Raw genomic sequence first — 25,154 nt, forward strand, 5'->3', positions numbered from 1 at the left:
TCATACCCCTGCACCTGAAAGTGCGAAACGAGTGGGTTTCGGTCTCTGCTATGATTGACTCAGGAGCTACGGGGGTGTTCATGGATGAGAAAGAGGCTCAACGACTTGGGGTGGCACTGCTGCGGTATGATGTTCCAGAAGAAGTTTTCGCGGTGGACGGGCGACGTTTATTGTCTGGTCCCATCAGTCAGCATACCGGGGATTTGGAGGTGGTATACGAACAAAGACACCAGGAAGTATTAGACTTCAACGTCATCTGTGCGCCTCAGTATGGTGTCATCCTAGGATTGCCATGGCTTAAGAAACACAACCCCTCCATCGATTGGGAATCCCTAGTACTGAGTATGGACTCCTCGTATTGTGCCCGCTTCTGTGGTGGGTCCTCAGGCCCTCCGGCCAAGACCTTGAGACCCGGACAAGAGGTGGCCACCGCAGCAGAAAAAGAGGTGTGCCTCCCCAATGCACACCATGACTACAGGGACGTGTTTGATGACAAACAAGCGGAGACGCTTCCACCACATCGGATCTACGACTGTCAGATAGATCTGGTTCCTGGCGCTAGTATACCGGGTGGGAGGCTGTATGCCCTGTCTGAGCCCGAAAACATCCATCTGCGCTCCTATCTGGATACCATGTTACGTCTAGGGTTTATTCGCCCGTCCAAGTCACCGGCGGCCTCGCCACTGTTCTTTATCCCGAAAGCAAACGGAGAGCTCCGCGCTTGTGTGGACTTCAGGGCGCTCAACGCCATCACGATCAAAAACCGGTATCCGCTACCCCTTATCAACGTGCTCCTGGAACAAGTCAAGAAGGCACGCATCTACACCAAGCTCGATCTGAAGGGAGCGTACCACCTTGTCCGCATGCGCTGCGGAGACGAGTGGAAAACCGCCTTCAAAACGAGGTTCGGACTGTTCGAGTATAAAGTGATGCCGTTCGGGCTTTGCAACGCTCCTGCGGCGTTTCAGTTCTTCCTGAACGACGTGCTGCGCGACATCTTGGACGTCTACGTTGTCGTCTACATAGACGACATCCTGGTCTACTCTGACTGTTTGGAAGACCACGAGCGGCACGTGGCGACGGTGCTAAGAATCCTGAGGGAAAACTCGCTCTACTGCAAGCTCAGCAAATGCGACTTCCACGTATCAACGGTAGAATTCCTGGGGGTTATGCTGAGCCCAGAAGGACAGACAATGGCGGAAAGGAAGGTCAAGGCGGTGGTGGACTGGCCTGCCCCTAAGAGCATTAAGGAGGTACAGAGCTTTCTTGGCTTTGCCAACTTTTATAGGCGGTTCATCGAGGGGTTTTCTGGATTGATAGCCCCCATCACGCATCTCCTGAGGAAATCGTCCGTGTTTCGTTGGTCCACCGAGGCGGAGGGGGCGTTCGAGGCATTGAAGCTCGCCTTTGTGTCGGCGCCTGTGCTGGCTCATCCAGACCCTGAGCAGCAGTACATCGTGGAGGCGGACGCATCAGACCTGGCGGTAGGGGCCATCCTCTCTCAGAGGAACGGGGTGTCTGGAATGCTTCACCCTGTGGCGTTTATGTCAAGGAAACTGAACCCTGCTGAAATCAACTACCACGTCGCCGAAAAGGAACTGTTAGCCATAAAAGACGCTTTCACCGAATGGAGACACCTGCTGATGGGGGCCAGACAAGTGGTTCAGGTATACACAGACCATAGGAACCTCCAGTTCATGACGGCGGCCAGGCAACTATCACCGCGTCAACTACGATGGATGCTGTTCTTTTCTGGCTTTCATTTTACCATCAACTTCAGGCCGGGCTCTGAAAACCGGAAAGCGGATGCTCTGTCGAGACAGTCCACGGACGATGGCCCTCCCGCACCGACCATCAAGTCCATCATAAACCCGAGGGTGGTGGTTGGAGCAATACAACCCGGGGCCTTCCTTCGTGGTATCCAAAGCGGCATCAACTCGTTCGAATGGAGGACATGGCTTCAAAGACACGTGGAGTGGCAGGTCAAGGATGGAATCCCTGTGAAAGGCCACTGTGTTCTGGTACCAACAGAAAGACTGAGGAAACAGGCATACCGGTGGTGTCACGAATCGCCTTGTGCGGGTCATTTTGGACTGAGAAAGACGGTGGACTGCGTAGTAAGACAATTCTGGTGGCCAACAGTGAGGGCTGACATCCGTCGGTGGATCGCCTCATGTACAGTCTGCGCATCCATGAAGTCAGACCACGGCCGTCCTCAGGGACTCCTACAACCTCTTCCAACCCCCACGAGACCGTGGGATAACATCTCCTTGGATTTCATTGTGGGGCTGCCCAAGGACCAGGGGTGTACCGCCATCCTCGTGGTCATCGACTACCTCACAAAGATGGGTAGGTTCATCGCCTGCAAAGGAGTGCCAACAGCAGGCCAATTGGCCATCACGCTTCTGAAAGAAGTGGTCAGGGTCCATGATCTGCCCAGTGTGATCGTGTCGGACTGGGGATAGCTGTTCACGGCGCGATTTTGGAAAACCTGGTGTTCGTCTTTACATGTCACTTCCGCCTTGTCGACCAGCTATCACCCCCAGACGGACGGCCAAACCGAGCGCCTCAACCAGACGCTCAAACAATACCTTCGCTGTTTCGTCGATATGGGCACGGAAGAATGGGTTGACAAACTGTGGCTAGCTGAAATCGCATACAACAATGCCACTCACAGTTCAACGAGAGTGTCACCGTTTTACTGCAACTACGGACACCATCCCAGGTTCCTTCCTCTGGTGCACCCAGCCACTACGGTGGGCATTCCCGAAACCAACAGAAGGGTCGCCCACATCAAGGAAACGATCGGGGGCGCTAAGAGGTGCTTGGAGAATGGCAAAAAAGCCTACAAGACCTCGGCGGACAGGCGTCGGAGGCCTGGCCCTCTGTACAAGGTGGGGGATTACGTTTGGGTGTCCTCAAAGAACCTAAGGTTTCGGAAACAGAGCGTGTTCTGCCCACGGTTCATCGGGCCGTATCGCATCAAGGAGTGTCTTAGCCCTGTGAACGTGCGAGTGGACCTGCCGGGCTGTATGCGGATCCACCCGGTGTTCCACGTTTCCCTCCTCAAACCCTCCGTCGGGGCACGGGGTGCCAAGCCTGCGCCGGTGGCTGTAGATGCTGATCTCGACTACGAGGTGGAGAGAATCAGGGATTCCAAGTGGAGCAGGGGCCGTCTCTGATACCTTGTTGCGTGGAAAGGTTATGGGCCGGAGGAACAGTCGTGGGAGCCTGTCTCAGGGATCAGTGCGCCTCGCTTGATATCCGCCTTTCACAAGAAAAATCCAGACAAGCCTGGTCCGGCGGTGGGGCCTTGACGGAAGGGGGATGTGCTGTTAGGACACTGCGGTTCAGTCCAGCAATTGGAGCGATCCGTTCTCCGAACTACAAATCCCGCAACGCCCTCCACAAGAACTACATTACCCAGGAGGGCACCGCGCGCGACGGAAGCTGGAGCCGCCTTAAAACAAACAGCGGTGGCGGGACGCGGCGTCGGATATTTCGAGTTCCAGAGGCAGAACCCTTCCCGAGGGAGAGCACCAACGTTGACCCAAGGAGACTGACAGCAAGCCGCCAGTACGGGTAAGCCGTAAAGTATCCGCCGCTGTCCCTGGAGTCTCCCGTCCCAGCTCGAGAGAGCGTTAGCCACGAAACGCTCCACCTTCATTGTTTCCTTGCCCCAGTCCCCGCTCGAGGGTTATCGAGCGGAAAGTAGGCCGAGTGCTTCAGAGACTCTGTTACAGTCCCCGCTCGAGGGTTTATCGAGCGAGCGAGACGCCCAGGCTGCTCAGACATTTCCGCTGTCCCCGCTCGAGGGTTTATCGAGCGTGAGAGGCGCGCAGGCAGCCAAGACATTTCCGCTGTCCCCGCTCGAGGGTTTATCGAGCGAGCGAGATGCCCAGGCTGCCCAGACATTTCCGCTGTCCCCGCTCGAGGGTTTATCGAGCGAGCGAGACGCCCAGGCTGCCCAGACATTTCCGCTGTCCCCGCTCGAGGGTTATCGAGTGTGAGAGACGCTCAGGCAGCCAAGACATTTCCGCTGTCCCCGCTCGAGGGTTTATCGAGCGTGAGAGACGCTAAGGCTGAGAAGACATTGCCGCTGTCCCCGCTCGAGGGTTTATCGAGCGTGAGAGACGCTAAGGCTGAGAAGACATTGCCGCTGTCCCCGCTCGAGGGTTTATCGAGCGTGAGAGACGCTAAGGCTGCTCAAACATTGCCGCTGTCCCCGTTCAAGGGTTTCGAGCGTGAGGACACGGGTACCTCAAGAAGCCCTACACCTAAGCGTGCATGCCCTCCGTTGGGGAGTGTCGGGACCGACACTCATGCGGAGGACGATCTGTGGAATTTCACCTTCAGATTCTACTCGAGTGGCATTGTCGGCCACTGCTTAGCACGGGGTCCTCTGTTGGAGAATGTCGGGACCGGCATTCATGCAGAGGACGGTTGGAATCTAAGACCATGCTAGGGCTGTTGTTTAGCCTTACTAGTTTGAGGGTTCTTACGCGTGTTTAGACACTTCTTGCTCAATAAAGCTACTTACGACAACATACCTATCTGTCTTCTGTTGTGGGCACAGAAAAGGGTGAAGCCTAAGAGCTGCCCCAATCCTGAGGAAACCAGGGGATTACACCCCGAGAGATGGTGCCTCAACTTCCATGGGAGGACCAACAACATCCGAGAGAGGAAGACCAGTTGAGTTAATTCCAAATATTCAACCTGTTTTTACAGACATCACAATTAAGTGTAAGCAGTGTGACGAACTGCTTTGTTACGGAGTATTCTGCTAATTGTACGTAAAAGGGAAGAACATCCCTTCCCCCCTCAGCCCTAATTTTTCACCTTTTTTTTGCTCTTGTTGAGCAGTTTGGCATTCCCTATTTTTGTTTTTGTTCTGAAAAAAATACCAATTTTTTTTTAAACGTTCGGAAAAAGTAAAAAAATAAATAAGACCTGAAAAAGAAGAAAAAAAACAGTTCTTTTTAGAACTACCTCCAATTCTCCAAAAAGAGCTGTATTCTTTACAAATTCAAAAGGAGTGAGTGAAGTGGAGTGCAGTGAGAGAGGAAAGGAAAATGAGTGAGGGAGCAAAGAAAGGGACGAGAGGGGAAGGGAAGTGAAGTAGGGGGACTGAAAGAAGGTGAGTGTGGGAGGTGAGTGAGGGGAAGGGTAGTGAACATGGGGAATGAGGATAAGTGAGGAAAGCGGAGTAAGGGAACGGGGGTGAGGAAGGGTAAGAGAAGAGCAGTGAGGTTGAAGAAAGAGTGGTGATAGAGAGTGGATAAAGGCAAGTGAGCGTGAGACAAGAGGAGTGAGGGAGTGAGGAGACAGAGGAAGTGAAGGAAAGAGTGAGAGAAGAGGACTGAGTGAGGGATCAAAGAAAGATAAGTGAGGGAGTGTGGCTGACTTATAGGGAGTGAGCGTGACAGAAGAGGAGTGAAAGACTAAGAGGATGGAGAGAATGAGGCTAACAGAGAGAGAATGAGGGAAGGGGAGTGAGGAAGTAAGAGGACAAAGGGAGTAAGAGAAGGAGTTAGTGAAGTGGAGTAAGGAGAGTAAGGGAAGGGAAAAAAGTGAAGGAGCGAAGGAAGGGAAGAGAGAGGAAGGGAAGTAAAACAGGAGATCTGAAAGAAAGTGAGTGAAGGAGTGTGTCTGAGTTATAGGGAGTGACCGTGACAGAAGAGGAGTGAGAGACTAAGAGGACGGAGAGAATGACGCTAACAGAGAGAGAATGAGGGAAGGGGAGTGTAGAAGTAAGAGGACAAAGGGAGTAAGAGAAGGAGTTAGTGAAGTGGAGTAAGGAGAGTAAGGGAAGGGAAAAGAGTGAAGGAGCGAAGGAAAGGAAGAGAAAGGAAGAGAAATGAAGGAGAAGGTCTGAAAGAAGGTGAGTGTGGGAGGGGAGTGAGGAAAAGGGGAGTAAACATGGGGATTGAGAATAAGTGAGGGAAGCGCAATAAGGGAACGGGGGTGTGGGTGGGTGAGAGAAGAGTAGTGAGGTTAAGGAAAAGAGTGTTGAGAAACTAAATTTTGTACGTCAAACTTACCTTATAAGTAATGTAAACTTAATTACATATTTTCAGTAAATTTAATATCTGTGGAAGAGAAAAAAAAGTAAGTTATAATATTTATAATATATATTTCACAATACAAGAGAGAAAGCAGGAGATTAAAAGTCATAAAAGGGTAGTAAGAGAAAAAGTAGGAGTGAAGGACTCAGAAAGGAAAACAAAGGAATTGTGAAGGTCAGAGAGAGTGAAAAAGAAATAGAGGGAGAGCAAATTACTAAGACGATAATGACATGGATACATTCAATGACAGAGAACAAGAGAAGGAGAGAGAAATAAAGTGAAAGTGAGTAAGATACTATAGGAATGTGCATTAGGAAAACTAAAGAAAGAAAGGGGAGTAAAGAAAGGAGAGTGAGTGACAGGGAAGCAGGAGTGAGTGATGGTGGATTCATGACATTGAGGGATGGAAGGTGAGTAAGGGTGAATGTAGGGTCATAAGACAGTGAGGGGACAATGGGAGTGAGGGTAACAGAGAGGGAGTGAGGGAGGACACGTGAGAATATGAGAGAATAGAGGGAGTGAGAAAAAGAGTGAGTAAAGGGGAGTTAGGTGAGTGAGGGAAGGGGAATGACTGAGGGAGCAAAGGAAGGAAAGAAGGGGAAGAGAAGTGAAGCAAAGGGACTGGGAAAAGGTGAGTTCTTGAGGAGAGAAAGAGGAAGGGGAATTAAGGATGATGAATGAGGATAACTGAGGGAACCGGAGTTAGGGAACAAGGATGAGAGAGGGTGAGTGAAGAGCAGTGAGGTTGAGGAAAGAGGGAAGATAGAGGGAGGATGAAGGCAAGTGAGCATGAGACAAGCGGAGAGAAGGAGTAAGGACACAGAGATAGTAAAAGAAAGAGAGACAGAAAGGGACTGAGTGAGGGAACAAAGAAAGGTAAGTGAGGGTGAGTTATAGGGAGTAAGCGTGACGGAAGAGGAGTGAGAGAGTGAGGTAGTGAAGCTAAGAGAGAGGGACTGAGGGAAGGAGAATGAGGATGTGACAGGACAGAGGTAGTGAGAGAAAGAGTGAGTGAAGTGGAGTAAGGTGAGTGAGGTAAGGGGAATGACTGGGGGAGCAAAGAAAGGAAAGAAGGGGAAGAGAAGTGAAGCAAAGGGACTGGGAAAAGGTGAGTGCTTGAGGAGAGAAAGAGGAAGGGGAGTTAAGGATGATGAATGAGGATAACTGGGAGAACCGGAGTAAGGGAACAAGGGTGAGGGAGGTTGAGTGAAGAGCAGTGAGGTTGAGGAAAGAGGGAAGATAGAGGGAGGATAAAGGCAAGTGAGCATCAGACAAGGGAAGTAAAGGAGTGAGGACATAGAGGTTGTGAAAGAAAGAGAGACAGAAAGGGACTGAGTGAGAGAGCAAAGAAAGGTAAGTGAGAGAGTGTGGGTGAGTTATAGGGAGTGAGCGAGAAAAAAGAGAAGTGAGAGACTGAGGGACGGAGAAAGTAAGGCTAAAAGAGAGGGACTGAGGGAAGGGGACTGAGGAAGTGAGAGGACAGAGGGAGTGACTTCAGGAGTGAGAGAATTCGAGTAAGGTGAGTAAAGGGAGAAGAATGAGTGAGGGAGCAAATTAAAGAAAGAGAGGGGAAGGGAAGTAAAGAAGGGAGACTGAAAGAAGTTGAGTGTGGGAGGGAAGTTAGGGAAAGGGCAGTAAACATGAGGAATGAAAATAACTGAGGGAAGTGGAGTAAGGGAACGGGGTGAAGTAGACTGAAAGAAGGGCAGTGAGGTTGAGGAAAGAGGAGTGATAGAGGGTGGATAAAGGTGAGTGATTGTAAGAGAAGGGGACTGAGGGAGTGAGGACCTAGAGGTAGTGAAGGAAAGAGTGAGAGAAAAGGACTGAGAAAGGGAGCAAAGAAAGGTAAGTGAGGGAGTGTGGGTGAGTTATAGGGAATGAGCATGATGGAAGAGGAGTGAGAGAGTGAGGGGGCCGAGAGAGTGAGGCTAAGAGAGAGGGAGTGAGGGAAGGGGAGTGAGGATGTGAGAGGACAGTGGGAGTGAAAGAAGGAGTGAGTGAAGTGGAGTAAGGTTAGTGAGAGAACAGGAATTATTCAAGGAGCAAAGAAAGGAAAGAAGGGGAGGGGGAGTGAAGTAGAGTGACTGAGAGCTGGAAAGTGGTAGATGAGAGAGAGGGAAAGGGCAGTGAAGAAATGGGGAATGAGGATAAGTGAGGGAAGTTTAATAAGGAAAGGGAGTTGAGGGAGAGTGAGAGAAGGCCAGTGAGGGTGAGTTAAGAGGAGTGATAGAGGGTGGAAAAAGGTGAGTGAGCATAAGACGAGGGGATAATAATATATATTTGATAATATAAAATACAAAATAATTTGTACAACATGTTATATGGTTTATTTTTGCTGTTCTCAGAATATATTGAATTTCACTTAAAACAGTGACTTCAATACTACTCATCATATGACAGCGGGCAAAAAAAACACAATCAAAATGATTGTGTTTAAAAAACCCATACAACGTTTCAATAAAAAACGTATCTTAAGTCACTTTTGATCCACGTACTTTTCCACGAGGCCAAATAGTATATGGAAGGTCCTTTTCTTTGGAAATTACTCAAGAGTATTCTTAATCTCCCATTTACCCGAGTTTCTGAAAGAAAAGCTCCAACATCTTTTACATTATGAAACAATAGTTTTATTTCCAATCCCTCGCTTACTTTTGATTAATATTTCCTACAATACTCACATCACACACTACGTGATACACTTATACTACCTCTATTACAACTACATGTTTTTTACATGTTTTTTATTATCTTCATCACATCACTCTCACTCGTAAAGTAATTTTGAACAACAAACTACATTTTATTAACTGCTCCAATCTTCATAGGCCAATAACCTTCCCTAAAATTTCGGTTGTAAGAACACTAGGTAAGAATTTTGTAAGTCAGAGGCAAACGTTGTTTAAAAAGTCAATTTAGTATCATTACAATTACTCCAGCCTTTTTCACATTTTAAATAAGCTGTGTAATGTCCTGATGTTGTTGAAGGACCATCATGGTAAATAATTGCTGCAGTTGCAAAGGTTCTTCCTGAAATTGATAATTGAGAAGCCACAAACGTTTTAATTAAAGTTGTAAATTTTGTTCCGTCAGGTCTACATCGTTGGAACATTAAAATTACATACTGTCCATATTTTTGTATAAATAATGTTGATAGCATTGCAGACTTACATCGAGTACAGACCATGTTTTGATTTGCTTCTCTAACTAGATATTTGCTTCTCTAACTAGATTATTAAAAGACACTGATTTGCAGTCTGGTTAAGTCAAATATATAAATCTTTCAGTGTCTATTGTAGAACTACTTGAAAAGGAGCAATTTTAGCAGTCATGTTGCCATTTATAAGAAAGGCCAAAAAGATTTTCTACATCTACACCTTCATCTTGCAATACAACAAACATATACATTAGAAATTCCTGACAATCTTGCAGAATATTCTGTGAAAATTGATTTAGACCAGAACATATGTCTAAAACATTTCGGATTTCAGAAACACTTTGTATGTTTGTTTGATCACTGCTACATTTCTCAAACACAGAATTCAACAAACAACAAAATCTTTGACCTCGATTTTCAGCAATCTGTTCGTGTACAGTTTTGAGAAAAAAAACAACATTAACCACTGCATTAGCATAGCAGTTGACACCAGAACTGTTTTCAAACTGAAATCCAACAGCATCTTTAACTGAATCATTTTCCTTTCTGCTTACAATTAGTGGTTCATCTACTTTTTTCTTTTTGCTACAACTTCACTACAATTTTTCTCATTTCTTCTTTTTCGGCCTACCACATGCTTTTCAAATAGAGGATATTGAGGTAAATTTGGAGCATACTCTCTTCTTAACCTATTATATTCTTTTACACAATTTAGATCTGCATTAATCTTTGTCTCATCAAAATCAATCAAGTACAATCCAGATAAAGTTCTGACTTGAGATAAAGCAACATATGCCATACCCTCCTTGAACACAGAACTTCCAATATTCACCAAAGCACTATCTACACTTAAACCTTGAGATTTATGAATAGTCACTGCATATGCCAAAGAAACAGGAAACTGTTTTCTGCGGACATATAAATCTTTCACAAGCAAAAAGTGGGCAGAACAACGACTGATTTGTTGAACTTCTTCGATACCATCAAATTTAATTTTTATAAATTCAATTCCATCTCTATTTCGGTAATTCCCCAAATCAACAACATGACCCATTGCTCAATTTACTAAAGCTCTTTCCACATGTAAATTCTTTCGTAAAATGATACGACAATTTAAAGATGCATGCAGAGTCTTTTCCAAACCAGCAGTTTTAGATATTGTCTTCTCTAAAGAATCCAATTTTGATTTCAACTTTTCTGACAAAATAATAGTTGCTCCTTCATGTTCTATTTTATCAATAGCTTCCAGTTTCACAATCTCTTGATTTTCCAACTTTAACATTTTGTTGTTGAAGATTGAACATTCTTGCAGAGTTGGCATCAAGCATATGACAGATTTGTTTTCAGGAATTTTCTTAAAAATATTCTCTGGGAGAATATTTTCATTTGGAAACAAATTTGAAATTAATCGTCCATGTAAATCTTCTTTGCCATGCTCAGTTAGTTTTCCAATTCTTACATCTTGTAGAATATTTTTATAATCTTCATCCTTTGCCTGTCGCATATTTTGAAGCAGTTCTGCATATTTGAAATTTAACCATATGTTAACATTTCCAATGCTTCCTAAGCACTTCCTGGTATCTTCATGCGTACGCATTTTAAACACTGGTTGTCCTTTCACTGGAGTTAGCTGCAGTAGATCTCCAAAAACAATGATGTGTTTGCCTCCAAATAACACATCATTCTCTGTTTTAAGAATTTCTTGCATTCTTAAATGCACAAAAGCAAGCATTACATTTAATACCATGCTTACTTCATCAATGATAAGAAGTTTCATTTTCTTTAGGACTCTTGAAACTTCACAACAAGCTTCTCCAGATTGCTTGTGGTATTGTAATTTATTATCATGCTCTACTGGCAGCATCAATATGCGATGTAAAGTAATCCCTTTAATGTTGAGTGCTGCCAACCCAGTTGGAGCAGTAACAACACAAGACAGCGATGACTCCATTCTTTTCTGCAGATACGTTGCAATTGCTTTAATCAGGAAACTTTTTCCAGTGCCTGCTTCTCCACTCACGTACAGTCAGACAGGATAAATGATGTACATGAGCACTCTTTTTTCTCATGAGATAAACCATGCTCAATGTGTTCTGTGACTTCGTCATATATTTACCCTGCTCAACGTTTAGTTCTTTTTCCAAATCTTCTAAGTTAACTACATCCTCCTGAGCTTGTTCCATGGCTCTTTCCACTTCATCCATGGCAGTGGCAGCTTCATTTTGTATAATTGGTCCTAATAGTGGATCCTGACTAAATGAAGCAGAACTCTGACTGTCTTGAGAGCTTTCTCTAGCAATATCTGCTGCAATTGTAGCTTCTTGCTGTATTTCCTCGTTCAACATTTGCAGATAATTTGAAAAAACAGGACATTCTATGGTATCCTTGGTTGCATTGAATGAATCTTCATAAGTAAGAAAATCTCTTCTGTACACCAGGGCTTAAAGACTGGCAAAAGAGCTAAGTAATAAAATTCCCTTTTGTCTGGAGATTAACAACTCAATTTTCGATGATTAATCAAATGGCCTTTTCTTTGTTTCACCAGACAGCTTTCACATCCAATTACAGCATATACACCTTTATTGATATCTTCTGTGACGTTCCTCTCAAAAGTATAGGTTTGCAGAACTTCATACAGACAAACGTTCTCAAGATGACTATTTCTATTTGGATAGTATGTATCCAACATGTTTGTCATCTGTACTGTCTGGTTCTTTCTCAGACAAATACTCAATTTCTTGAACAGATTTCAAACCTCGGTTTCGTGTTGCAGCAAGACCTAGACTCACCCAAATGATGGTTCTAGATTTGGCATATAGACTTGCTGATGATAACCGATCAGAACATTCATATGCTCCAATTTCTCGATGCGACAACATCTTCAGACTGTAACTGTATAATTTCTTGCTTAGACTCTTTTCATGGGAAATTTCCTCCCACATTTCCTTCAGTTCCGTCTTTTCTGATTTAGTGATGTAAGACGTCACATATCGAGCCACAGCAATAGAGTTGTAAGCCACATATTGAATATCCATGTTAGCATTCCACATGGACAAAATGACTGGGTTGTAGTCATTTATGTATTTGGACTCCTAATTCATTTCTTCTTAGGTTGTATGTATTTTTAGGTGATTTTCTTTTCACAGTATGTCTCAGAGAAGACATAAAATTGTTCACTCTTCCTTTCGATGTTACTGGACGTGGAAATGCAAAACGACATTTTGTGTAGAACTTGTCCTTGGATTTGTATTTTCGACGACAGTATTTTCCACAACGATGGGTTTGAAAGCGTAAAACTTGATGTCTTAAATTGTTTTCTTCTGTACTTTTCAGAACAGCACATGTAGAATACTGCTCAATGAAACTCATCACTTTCTCATCTGAATCAGTTCCAAATTTTGGTGCATCTTTAATCCATAGCAGCACATGTATGTGAGGAGCACCTCTTGCTTGATACTCCTTTCTCCAAAAGAAATCCAACACCTCTCCAAGCGGAGGATTTTTGTTTGTTTGTAATAAAAGACATCATAGCTTCAAACCTATGATTGAAATACCTGCATACATTAATTGGACCCAAAGAGCATAGTTCTCCAGGTGTCTTGTATTCAATATTTTCAATGTTTTTATTTGCATCTCGTAGAAATTCAAGTAAGTCTTCCCAAGCATACTCAGCACAGCTAAGAGTGAGGAACCATGTAGGAGTTCCTAAGTTTCTTAGCATACATTTCAATTCCCCATGATGATGGTACCAATACTCGTTAGTACCACGCTGACATGCCATGAGATAAATTAGCTGAGATTCCAAAACACTGTCTTGCAGTTTCACTTTATCCATAAAGTCCTTTGCCGAAACATTTTGTAGATGTGCTCCACTTTTCAGTATATGGTTCACTGCATAAGAAAGTCCAGACAAGTCACTCAGACAGTAGATGGAACAAATATGGAATACATTGACAAAACCTTGGATCTTCTGCATATAATCTTGAAGTCCGGTATTCAGATGCAGGAATTTGAACAGGTCGGTCGTTATATCGTCCACCTTCACCTGTTGGAAAGAACTGTGGAAAACAACGAGCTTCCAAACTTTCTTCCCATACACTAATGGGACTTCCTTTTGCTTCTTTCATTTGAAACAAGTCAATTGCATTCCCCATTACTTCTTTGGAATGCAATGGATGAACACTATAATATTCATACATTTCTTCACTTCTAGAGACATCAACTTTTTCAATTTGCCCAGCTGAGAAATCACTGTCCTCTTCTACAGTTGTTTCCTCTTCTCCCACATACACATTTTTATAGTACTGATTGTTTTTTACCAGCTACAAAGTTGCCTTTTTGACTTTCCTAAAATCCACTAATTCTTGCCAGATTTTCTTACTCTTTGTCGGAACACCATTAACTAGAATAACTAGAGGTTCCTCCTCTACTTTTTCTACACCAATTGTATCAATCATTTTCTTAAAATCTAGAGGCAAATAAACAACTCTTCCCTTTAATCCTCAAAACAATTTTCTACCAACAAATAAGTTGCAAAATCCTTCCACTCATTATTATTTACCTTTTTTCTTTTTACATATAAATCAACTAATCTAGTCTGATGCTAATAATGAGTTTGTCGACAACACACACAAGGAAAATTAGGCCTTTCTGTACTTGAAATCTCTACATTCTCTTCTACATTACCTTCTATTACTATATCAATTTCTGCACTGTCCTCTTTTTCACCAAAGTAACAAAACTCAATTTCTTCACAAATGTTTTTCACATCTAATTCAGTTCCATGCAAAAGAGCACTGTTTAACTGTTTTAGTTTAAGTACTGGACTTTTTGCATAATACAACCTTCTCAATAATTTCCTCACTTTATTATGATGCACTGCTAACATCCTAAAATGGTGAAAAACACTCTGACATACTTTTCTTGAAAGACAAGCCAGTGAATGCCCTTGCAAACCTGTTTTTTCTCTCACTCTACAAGGATCTAACTCTTGGAAAATTTCCATTTTTTGGTTTAGACTTTTCTTAGTATTTGTCCGTAAGAAACCGCAAAACAAATCAATTGAATCCTGTCGCACACTACAAATACTACTACAATTCCAAATATACACTGGAGCCTTAGGACATCTCCCTAAAACTTCACCAGCTAACACCTCTACTGTATTTCTAGGAACAATCTTTTTTTTTTCAACCGGACAACCATCCTTCACCTCATATGCTCGACCACTGGTGTCAACTGCATGCACCAAATCATTATCCTGAAAGTAACTTTCTTCATTAAAAATGGCTCACAACTTGAACTATGCTTCCATTCTACAGACAAAACATCACCAAAATTAGTCCGATTAATTACTCTTTTCCACTTACATTTTGATTTGAGCACATTGATTACCTTATCTAGTGTACGAATTATATTCATTACTAAACTATATAATTTATTTTTCACTTTAAATGCTTCATCCACAATCTTAACTATGCTTTTTTTTCTTGTAAAAAGCGGTCTTTTTTTTATACCTCTTTACATTTTTTAATAAATTGGATACTATTCTGTTATAAAACATTCGTCTATGAATTTCAATAAATTGATTTCTCCTTCTATTGCTATAGACAATATCATCTCCTTCCACAGGTCTAACATTTTTTGAGGAGCACAGTTTCTTCTTTCTAATTAGAGGTGTCTTATTCTTCTTTGAAACAACATCTTTATTTTTGACATTTCAATAACTTCCTGAGAAAATTCTTAGTTAGCTTACCAGGAGCATTATTTTTTTTCACTAAAGATTTTGTTTTGGATGAGTCTTGTATTTCTTTTTTCTTGGACCTTAAATCTTTTTTGTATTTTTTTGACGTATTTCCTTTGATGGCATATTCGTTTATCTTTCTATAGAAGATTATAATCTGTGGTAAAGAAAAAATAACATATTATAGACCACTACAAACATATTACATAGCAATTACAATAAGTAAACGATATAAACACTAGTTTACAACATAAGCCTGATTTCCATTACATGTGCTGTGCTTTGTGTCAAAAACGATATACTATGTAAAATGTTTTCTGGTAAAATGTCTGTGTCAAATAAGGAATTACATTTTCACATTTTTCAATAATGTCACCTGTGCCTTCTAACAGTTTGTCTCTCTTAGCTTAAAAGGTACTCTGTGTCTGTGTCTCATGTCACTTTGCACGTGCATAATCTCTTTGTTTATGTGTGTCATTTCTCTCTTTGTGTGTGTGTGTCATGACATGTGCCTCATGTGCCTAAGATCACACTGTGAGTCAAGCTTAATTTTAAATGGATCTGGGTGAATAATTTGGTTAGTTGATGTGTTTTAAAATATGGAAATACATATATTTTTAAAGTCATTTAGGCTTTACCATATGTACTAGAAGGGAATCTTAGGCAGCATGTCTGTTAGGCTTCTTACTTCAGAAATAGGTTCTAAGCTGTGCAATCAAGATCCAGGGTGTGCCTTTGAAATGAAAAAGGAATGTTATGTCTTGCTTATATATATGTGGTCTGTTTTTTGCCAGTAGAGACAGTGAGTTACTATTAGCACAAACACACATATTGCATGCAGAGACAGACATGGTAGATTACATGTAACATCCTGGTCATGTGCCTAAGATCACACTGTGAGTCAAGCTTGATTTTGAAAGGATCTGGGTGAAGAATATGCTTAGTTGATGTCTTTAAAAATATGGAAGTACATATTTTTTTAAAGTCAGTTAGGATTTAGTATATGTACTAGTAGGGAATCTTAGGCAGCATGTCTGTTAGGCCTCCTACTTCAGAAATAGGCTCTAAGCTGTGCAATCAAGATCCAGGGTGTGCCTTTGAAATGAAAAAGGAATGTTATGTCTTGCTTATTTATAGTGCAGCCCTGCATTTCCTCCTGTCCTGGTGGTACACTTAGCAGCCTAGGGGATACGCAGGCACCCTTGCAACATTGTGCAAGGATGTCTGCGTGGAGGGGAAGATTGTTGATGTGCAGGAAGGTCCCCCTTAACAATCTTTAAATGCCGTTTTGTAACTTCTATGTGTGCTGCTTAACACAGTACACATAGAAGTTGCAAAACAACGGGGCATATTATCAACAACTTGCGATATTTATCGCTAAATAAGCTTAGCAACATTTTTTTTATCGCTGCGCATCGCCGGATTTTATCGCAGAGGTAACGTGCTATTAGCAACGTTTATCTCCAAAGCGATAAAATATCCGGCGATAGCGGCGAAATGCGTGAATATCGCTGGAAATCCAGCGATATTCAGGCATTATCGCTAATAGTGACCTAGCCTGAATATCCACCGCCCATTGGATATACAGGTTAAGAACTGGTCTGAGCAGGTGTTAGTTTTCAGCTACGCATGCGTTGATAATAGGCGATAGCGATGTTAGCGGCTGCTTTCAGTCGCTAACAGGTTGGGTATGCCCACTTTGCATGTCATTAGCGATAAAAATCGCTGACATGCAAAACGGGCCCCAAACTGCTCGCTATCACCTAAAAGCTGTCGCTAACTGATGTTAGCGACAGCTTGCTAATAGGGCGATGACGAAAATGGCCGCAAAAGTGGCGATAATTTCATTTCGTCTGCCATGGTAATATGCCCCAACATTTTTAAAAATTATTGTTTATGTGCAGGAAGGGGGACCACCCTTTACATAAACAATCATTGGCATTTTGCTGGGTTTTTTCTAAGTTTAGAAGGCTTTATTGAAAAGATAAACATAGGAAAATATCCGTACAGTATAGATGATGTGAAATGAGAATTCTCAAATAGATTAGAAATGAGATATTCGTCATTAGTAAATTAGAAAGAATCACACCTCAGAGAAAAATTAAAATTAAAATAGAAACTATACTAAGTCAAATGCATTTTAAATTTTGAAGAGAAAAAAGAAGGAAAGAAGAAAAGGAAAGAGAGAAGGGGAAAGAACAGGTTGAAAGGAAAAGAGAAAAAAGGAAAGGAGAAAGGGAAAAAGAAAATTAAAGATGGTCTAGTATAAGAAGAGAAGAACAAAATGTAACTCTGAAGGAAAAAGGACAAAGAAAAAAAGAAACCAGTGAAAAATGCATATATAAAAATTAACAGTTTGACCTAGAAAGAAACAAAGTTAAATGCACCATAACAAGTCCTTTTTGATTAACAAAGCAGTGGAATTAGCAAACGCACGATCAAGTCTGTGATGATGACAAAGTAAATGCCACCAGGCTTGGAAGGAGATCTTCGAAGTGTCTTTCCAATTGGTAGTTATAATTTGAAGAGTAATGGCAAAAAATAAGTCAATAAATTTACCCACCATACCATCAACATTCCAAACGTCAGAACTGCCCAAAAAAACATGAGAAATTTCAAAAATAACATTAGTTGATAGAATATCATTCAACTTGGACCAAACTTGAGACCAAAAAGCTTTAACTAGAGGGCAGAGAAAGAACATATGCAGAAAATCACTATCACTATGAGGACAGGACCAACACTTAGGGGAATCTATAGACTTGTATTTATACATAGCACAGGGAGTGAGAAACAGTCTATCGTAGAAAAAATATAAGGTCTGCATGGTGAATCCCATGTGCTTAAGGGGATAGTGAGGGCCAAATCCTGTTCCCAAATAAGTTCTCATTTAGATTTGGTCCTAGCCTGCAGGGGGCGAAAAGTTAGTCTATAGATAGTAGAAGCTTTGAACTGGGTGGATAAATCAATAGAGGTAGGGAGAGTTTGGTCAGGTGTGGTAGAGGGGGGGTCCTGAAGAGAAAGGTGAATAAGAGAGTCTTTGAGAAGAGGATAATGACAAGCGTAAGAAGAGGAAACGTTATAGGAGGTTTGGAGGTCTGAAAAATCCATAAAAAACATCTTTTATCAAATGCTGAGGGGTAATAATACCCTTGTCAATGCATTCTTTCCAAAATAGAGAAAGTTTATTAATCTTAATGTTCTTATGGTACCAAATTGGGGTGCGTAAAAAAGTAAAAGCAGAAGGTAGGTGAGAGTGCAACAAAGAGGTAGTAATAGCTTTGGAATGGGTAAAAATAGGCAATGAGAAACGTTGTGGAGGTCTGGACAAACAGACAGCAGAAAGAAATGAAAAAGGAAAATACTGAGCTTGTTCCAATGAACTCCATGCTGTTAAAGGCAGATCTAAAGTCTCAGATAGGAAAGTCCAAATTTGTTTGAGAGTGAAAGCTGAATGATATCGACGAATGTTGGGAAAATTGACACCACCCAAGACTTTAGAAGACTGTAGTCGAACCATAGAAGTTCTGGGTTTACGATTGTTCCAAAGAAACTTAGAGAGAGAGCTATTAATAACACGAAAAAATGAATTGGGAAGAGAAATAGGAAGCATAGAGGAGTAAAAATTAATAATAGGGAGGAGCATCATCCTAATAGAGGCTAATCTACCCCACCAACAAAGAAAGAGTGGTGACCACCCATAAGTCAAAGCAGACAGTTTCATAAGGAAGTCAGCAATATTAATTTTGATTGTTTCTTTAATGGTGTTGGCATTGATTATACCAAGACATTTAATATGTTTAGAATTCTATTCAAAACCGGTATTAGAAAACATAGAGGGAAGACAAAATTTACTAAGGAGGAGGATCTCAGATTTATCAACATTAAATTTATAACCAGAGACAATTGAATATTCCTGTAAAAGAGAAAAAAAGGCTGGCAAGGTAGTAGATGGGTTAGAAATGTACAAAAGAGAATCTGATTTGTAGGCCAGATGAATAATGTTAAGAAAGGCACGAGAGTTGTCAGCAATGGAACGGCCTTTTACAAATCCAGATTGGTATATGTTAACAAGATCGGGGAGAACTTTATTAATACATATGGCCAGTACCTTTGCAAAGATTTTACAGTCTGTATTAATCAAAGAAATCGGTCTATAATTTTTGCAAAGGGACGGATCCTTATCTTTTTTAGGAATCAAGCAAAGCATAGCTTGAGTAAAAGTACCCTGCGCTACACCCGTAGTAAGAAAGTGATTAATTAAGGAGAGAAGGTGAGGGGTCAAAAGAGATTTAAATTGAAGAAAAAAACAGACAGAGAAACCATCAGGGCCCGGGGCCTTATCTTCAGGTAATATGGAGTTGGCATCAATAATTTCTTGTTCAGGGATGGGGGAGTTCAAAGAAGAAAGATCAACCTGATGTTCAGGAGACTTAGGGAGTCGTTGAAAAAAAAGTTGATAAGATCAGGGGTAGGAGAAGATTCTGGGGTATAAAGAAAAGTATAAAAATCAGTAAAGGAATCAAGGATTTTAGAATCAGAGAGATTTAAAGAACCAGAAGGGTCCTTGATAGCAACAATTTTAGTTTTTGCTTCTTAATTTTCAGATAATTAGCAGGAGATCTACCTGCTTTGTTCCACCCACCATACATTTTCGCATTAAATTTAAGAAGGGTGTTACAAGCTGAATCTAAAGATTGTTTATGGTATAGCATCTTTGCTGGAATAAGTTTGGATAATGTGTCCGGGCATTTAGTGGAGAAGTATTGATGTTCCAACAGTTTAATTTGATTAAGAATTGAGGTGGATTCAGAGAGAGCTTTCTTCTTTTTCCTGGAGACAAAGGGGCCCATTACGATGTCGGGCGGATTGCCCCCGCCAGGCTGGCGGTAGCCCAGCCTGGCGGAGGCAATCCGCCCGACATCGTTGCACTGAAGACCCCCCGCCATATTAGGATGGCGGAGGGACCTCGGCGGACGGAAAGACCGTCTGCCGCTTTTCCGCCCCGATCGCCTTGCGGCTGGGGCGGAAAAGGAATAATACAGTGGCGGTGTCTATCAGACACCGCCAGCCATATTAGGATGCCCTTCCTGACATGCTTTTCTGTGGCATCAACCCTGCCGCGGAAAGGCATGTGGAGACTCCCTGAGGGTGCCCGTTGTGGGCCCCCTGGGAGTCCGGGGGTGGGGGTGCACATGGAGGGTACCTATGGTACCCCCCCCGCATTTCAAAGTGCAACATGGCAGGCTCCGCGCGGTACCTGTCATGTTGTGCTTTGAAATACACAACGTGCATTTTTACCATTGCGGCGGGCGGCACTTTCTGCACCGCCCGCCGCAATGGTAAAAATACAGGATGTGCCGGCCTGTGTGGCGGGCGCACCCTAATGCTCAAGGAGGGACCGGCGCTCCTATAGCAGGCAGTCCCATTTTGCACGAGGATCGCGGGCGGGCAAAGTCCGCCTGCCATCCTAATTAATTAATTAATTAATTGTGGGTTACTAAAGCGCTAGAATCGACTCCCGAAGGAGTATCTCTGCGCTGTAGACTGCTGGGGAACCCGTCCTGGCTTTCCCTGTGAGATGGTCCCTACTGGGTATCTCCAAGGTAAAACCAGGCATCCCCGGCATATGTGGGGGGCCGTTGTGGAGATGAGGCAAGCTAATGCCCAGAGTTGCCGAGTGTGATCCCTGGTTAGAGTAGGCACCAAGGCGAGAATTATCGAGTCCCCTGACCCTGGTCCATGACCCTGCCGCGTCGGGAATTGAACCCTGGTCCCGGGCCGTCCTCTGCTTCCGGGTCTGCCGCCTCTAACCAGTGAGCCACACCACTCCGCTAACCAGTGAGCCACACCACTAATGACCCCCAAAGTCAATAATAAAGCCTCTTGCGGAGGCATTAAAAGCATCCCAAATTAAATGAATTGAGAAACAGAAGATATAGTCTGGAGAAAAAACTCTTGAGCGAATAATGAAAACTTTTCCAGAAATTGGGAGTCAAGGAGGATAGAATTATTAAAGCGCCAACGCCTAGATGAGGGCATAGGGGAAGGGTGATCCATGTCCAGAATAATGGGGACATGATCGGAAACAAGAATGGAGCCAAATCTCTATATTGTTTATAAATTGTAGTGTATGTTGGGTGAGGAAAATATAATCTATCTGGGAGTGAGAGCTATGGGAGGGAGAAAAAAAGAAGTATTCCAGAACATCCGGATGAGAGGTTCTCCAAGCATCAAGTAAACCCCTTTTTGTGATTGATTTATGAAATGTTTTCTGCATCTTGTTGGGGACGTATTTAACTTGGGATTTACGATCCAAAAAAGGGTCCATAAGCTGGTTACAGTCACCACCCACTATCAGATTGTCAGAAACATGGGAGGAGAGGAGAGTGGAAAAATCGGACCAAAAAGAGGAGTCTGTACCATTGGGGCCATGAACATTACAAAAGGTGCCAGAAGTATTATTCACAGGAACATCTAACAAAAGCCATCTACCATTGGTATCTGTAGATTCATGTTGTAAATGAACATTTAATGACTTATGGAAAAGAATAACAACCCCATTCTTATTATTTTCAGCCGGGGAGCAAAAAATGTCAGCAACCCATTGATTACGCAGAGAAGGCAAGTCTTGTAGTCTGAGGTGTGATTCTTGTAAAAGAGCAATTTGACATTTCAATTTAGCAAGATGGGACAACACTCTCTGTTTCTTAACAGGATTACGCATACCTTTTACATTCCACGAAATAATGCGAAGGTTTTTCATAGATAAGATGAAAAAAGGGTAGGTAGTTTCTAGATAAAGCAAGTAGAGGAAATATGAACGTTGAAGTAGAGAGAAAGGAACGAGGATACCAATATGAAAAAAGAAAGAGAATAAAGCCAAAGAGTATCAGAAAGAGAGGAAAATATATAAAAGTACAGGATTCATGAAAAAAGTGAGTAAGGAAACGCCATAGTGAAAGAGTAGAGAGACAACAGCAAAAAACTAAATATTCAAAGACACAGGAAAAGAAAGAGGAAAGGGAGAAGAGAGAAAGAAAGAAAGAGTGCTGAAAAAGAAAGGACAATCGCCAGACAAGAGAGGAATAAAGAGAGAGAAAAGAAACCAGAAGAAGAAAAGGAGAATGCTCCCCCATAAAACATATCGAGAAGAAGATAACAGAAAGACCGAAGACTTTAGTCATAAGACAATATAAGGAAACCGACATTGGAGTGAGAGGGGGGGCGGCGAGAAGACAGCCACACTGTAGAGGAACATCGAGTAAGAAGAAATTCTAACACAGAACGAGATTAGAAAGTTAAAATTAGACAATACATACATGAGGGCAACATGGGTAGGAAGCAGCTTCAGCCGGGCTGAACAGGACAAAACCTAGAAACAGGTGAAGAAGGAACAAAAAAAAAATAATAATACACCTACAATGAAAGATACATAAAGAAAAACAGAACAAATATTTAAATAAAGCACTACAGAATACTGCTACAAAAACATAGTGACATAGCAATCATGTTTTGCTGAGTTCCATTAATTCTCCCTCCTGAGAATGAATAAACTTTTTTAGATCAGCTGGATCCTCAAAACTCAAGGTTCTGTCTTTGTATTTGACTTTGAAAAAACAGGGATGAATTAATCCGTAGTGTGCATTCATAGATTGCAGATGATTCAGAAAAGGGGGTGGTGATGAACAGAGTGTCTGAATTAAGCAGACCACTCTTACCCAGTCCAAAGATCAGGGCTTGATCCATCACCGTTATTTAGCTCACTGCCCCATCCCAGCTCAGAACCTGGCTATATGCAAATTAGTCTGTCCCTGGCCCAGTGCATCATGGGAACAGGGCAGACCAAACTACCAAGCCAATTCTTCACCAGAAAGGAGACAAGCTTCCGGGGACCGGTTTCTGCCATTTCAGGCGTCGTCGGCCCGGCTTGCTTGAATCCTGATGGAGCAGTGAGCAAGGGACTCATGTCTGAGTATACCCTTCCACGCTTATGGTGGACAAAATGATTCAGAAAAGGGGGTGGTGATGAACAGAGTGTCTGAATTAAGCAGACCACTCTTACCCAGTCCAAAGATCAGGGCTTGATCCATCACCGTTATTTAGCTCACTGCCCCATCCCAGCTCAGAACCTGGCTATATGCAAATTAGTCTGTCCCTGGCCCAGTGCATCATGGGAACAGGGCAGACCAAACTACCAAGCCAATTCTTCACCAGAAAGGAGACAAGCTTCCGGGGACCGGTTTCTGCCATTTCAGGCGTCGTCGGCCCGGCTTGCTTGAATCCTGATGGAGCAGTGAGCAAGGGACTCATGTCTGAGTATACCCTACCACGCTTATGGTGGACAAAATGATTCAGAAAAGGGGGTGGTGATGAACAGAGTGTCTGAATTAAGCAGACCACTCTTACCCAGTCCAAAGATCAGGGCTTGATCCATCACCGTTATTTAGCTCACTGCCCCATCCCAGCTCAGAACCTGGCTATATGCAAATTAGTCTGTCCCTGGCCCAGTGCATCATGGGAACAGGGCAGACCAAACTACCAAGCCAATTCTTCACCAGAAAGGAGACAAGCTTCCGGGGACCGGTTTCTGCCATTTCAGGCGTCGTCGGCCCGGCTTGCTTGAATCCTGATGGAGCAGTGAGCAAGGGACTCATGTCTGAGTATACCCTTCCACGCTTATGGTGGACAAAATGATTCAGAAAAGGGGGTGGTGATGAACAGAGTGTCTGAATTAAGCAGACCACTCTTACCCAGTCCAAAGATCAGGGCTTGATCCATCACTGTTATTTAGCTCACTGCCCCATCCCAGCTCAGAACCTGGCTATATGCAAATTAGTCTGTCCCTGGCCCAGTGCATCATGGGAACAGGGCAGACCAAACTACCAAGCCAATTCTTCACCAGAAAGGAGACAAGCTTCCGGGGACCGGTTTCTGCCATTTCAGGCGTCGTCGGCCCGGCTTGCTTGAATCCTGATGGAGCAGTGAGCAAGGGACTCATGTCTGAGTATCCCCGGAAGCTTGTTTCCTTCCCAGTGTAAGAATTGGCTTTTGTAGTCTGGTCTGCCCTGTTCCCATGATGCACTGGGCCAGGGACAGACTAATTTGCATACAGCCAGGTTCTGAAACTGGGATGGTGCAATGAGCTAAAAAACGGTGTTGGATCTAGCCCTGATCTCTTGACTGGGTGAGAGTACTCTGCTTAATTCAGAGACTCTGTCCATCACCACCCCTTGTTGTAAATAATTTTGTCCACCCTAAGCGTGGAAGGGTATACTCAGATGTGAGTCCCTTGCTCATTGCACCATCAGGATTCAAGCAAGCCGGGCCGAAGACGGCTGTAATGCCAGAAACCGGTCCCCGGAAGCTTGTTTCCTTCCCAGTGTAAGAATTGGCTTTTGTAGTCTGGTCTGCCCTGTTCCCATGATGCACTGGGCCAGGGACAGACTAATTTGCATACAGCCAGGTTCTGAAACTGGGATGGTGCAATGAGCTAAAAAACGGTGTTGGATCTAGCCCTGATCTCTTGACTGGGTGAGAGTACTCTGCTTAATTCAGAGACTCTGTCCATCACCACCCCTTGTTGTAAATAATTTTGTCCACCCTAAGCGTGGAAGGGTATACTCAGATGTGAGTCCCTTGCTCATTGCACCATCAGGATTCAAGCAAGCCGGGCCGAAGACGGCTGTAATGCCAGAAACCGGTCCCCGGAAGCGTGTTTCCTTCCCAGTGTAAGAATTGGCTTTTGTAGTCTGGTCTGCCCTGTTCCCATGATGCACTGGGCCAGGGACAGACTAATTTGCATACAGCCAGGTTCTGAAACTGGGATGGTGCAATGAGCTAAAAAACGGTGTTGGATCTAGCCCTGATCTCTTGACTGGGTGAGAGTACTCTGCTTAATTCAGAGACTCTGTCCATCACCACCCCTTGTTGTAAATAATTCATAGATTGCAGGGCAGGCCGAAGATCAAGGATCTCCTTCCGTTTGTTAGCAGTCGACTTGGAGACATCTTAACTAAGAAAGACTTCATGGCCCGACCATAACAGCTGTTTATGTTGTTTTGCTGCATTGAGGATTGCCATGAGATCAGAGTAGAGAAAGAAATACGTAATTATTCCTCTGGGGTTTGAAGAAGAAGTTCCCTGGGACCCAAGCCTGTGAGCCCTTTGGATATTAATATCTGTGAATTTGGGG

Source organism: Lissotriton helveticus, chromosome 1_2 (assembly GCF_964261635.1).
Source record: "Lissotriton helveticus chromosome 1_2, aLisHel1.1, whole genome shotgun sequence".
NCBI classification, from domain to species: Eukaryota; Metazoa; Chordata; class Amphibia; order Caudata; family Salamandridae; genus Lissotriton; species Lissotriton helveticus.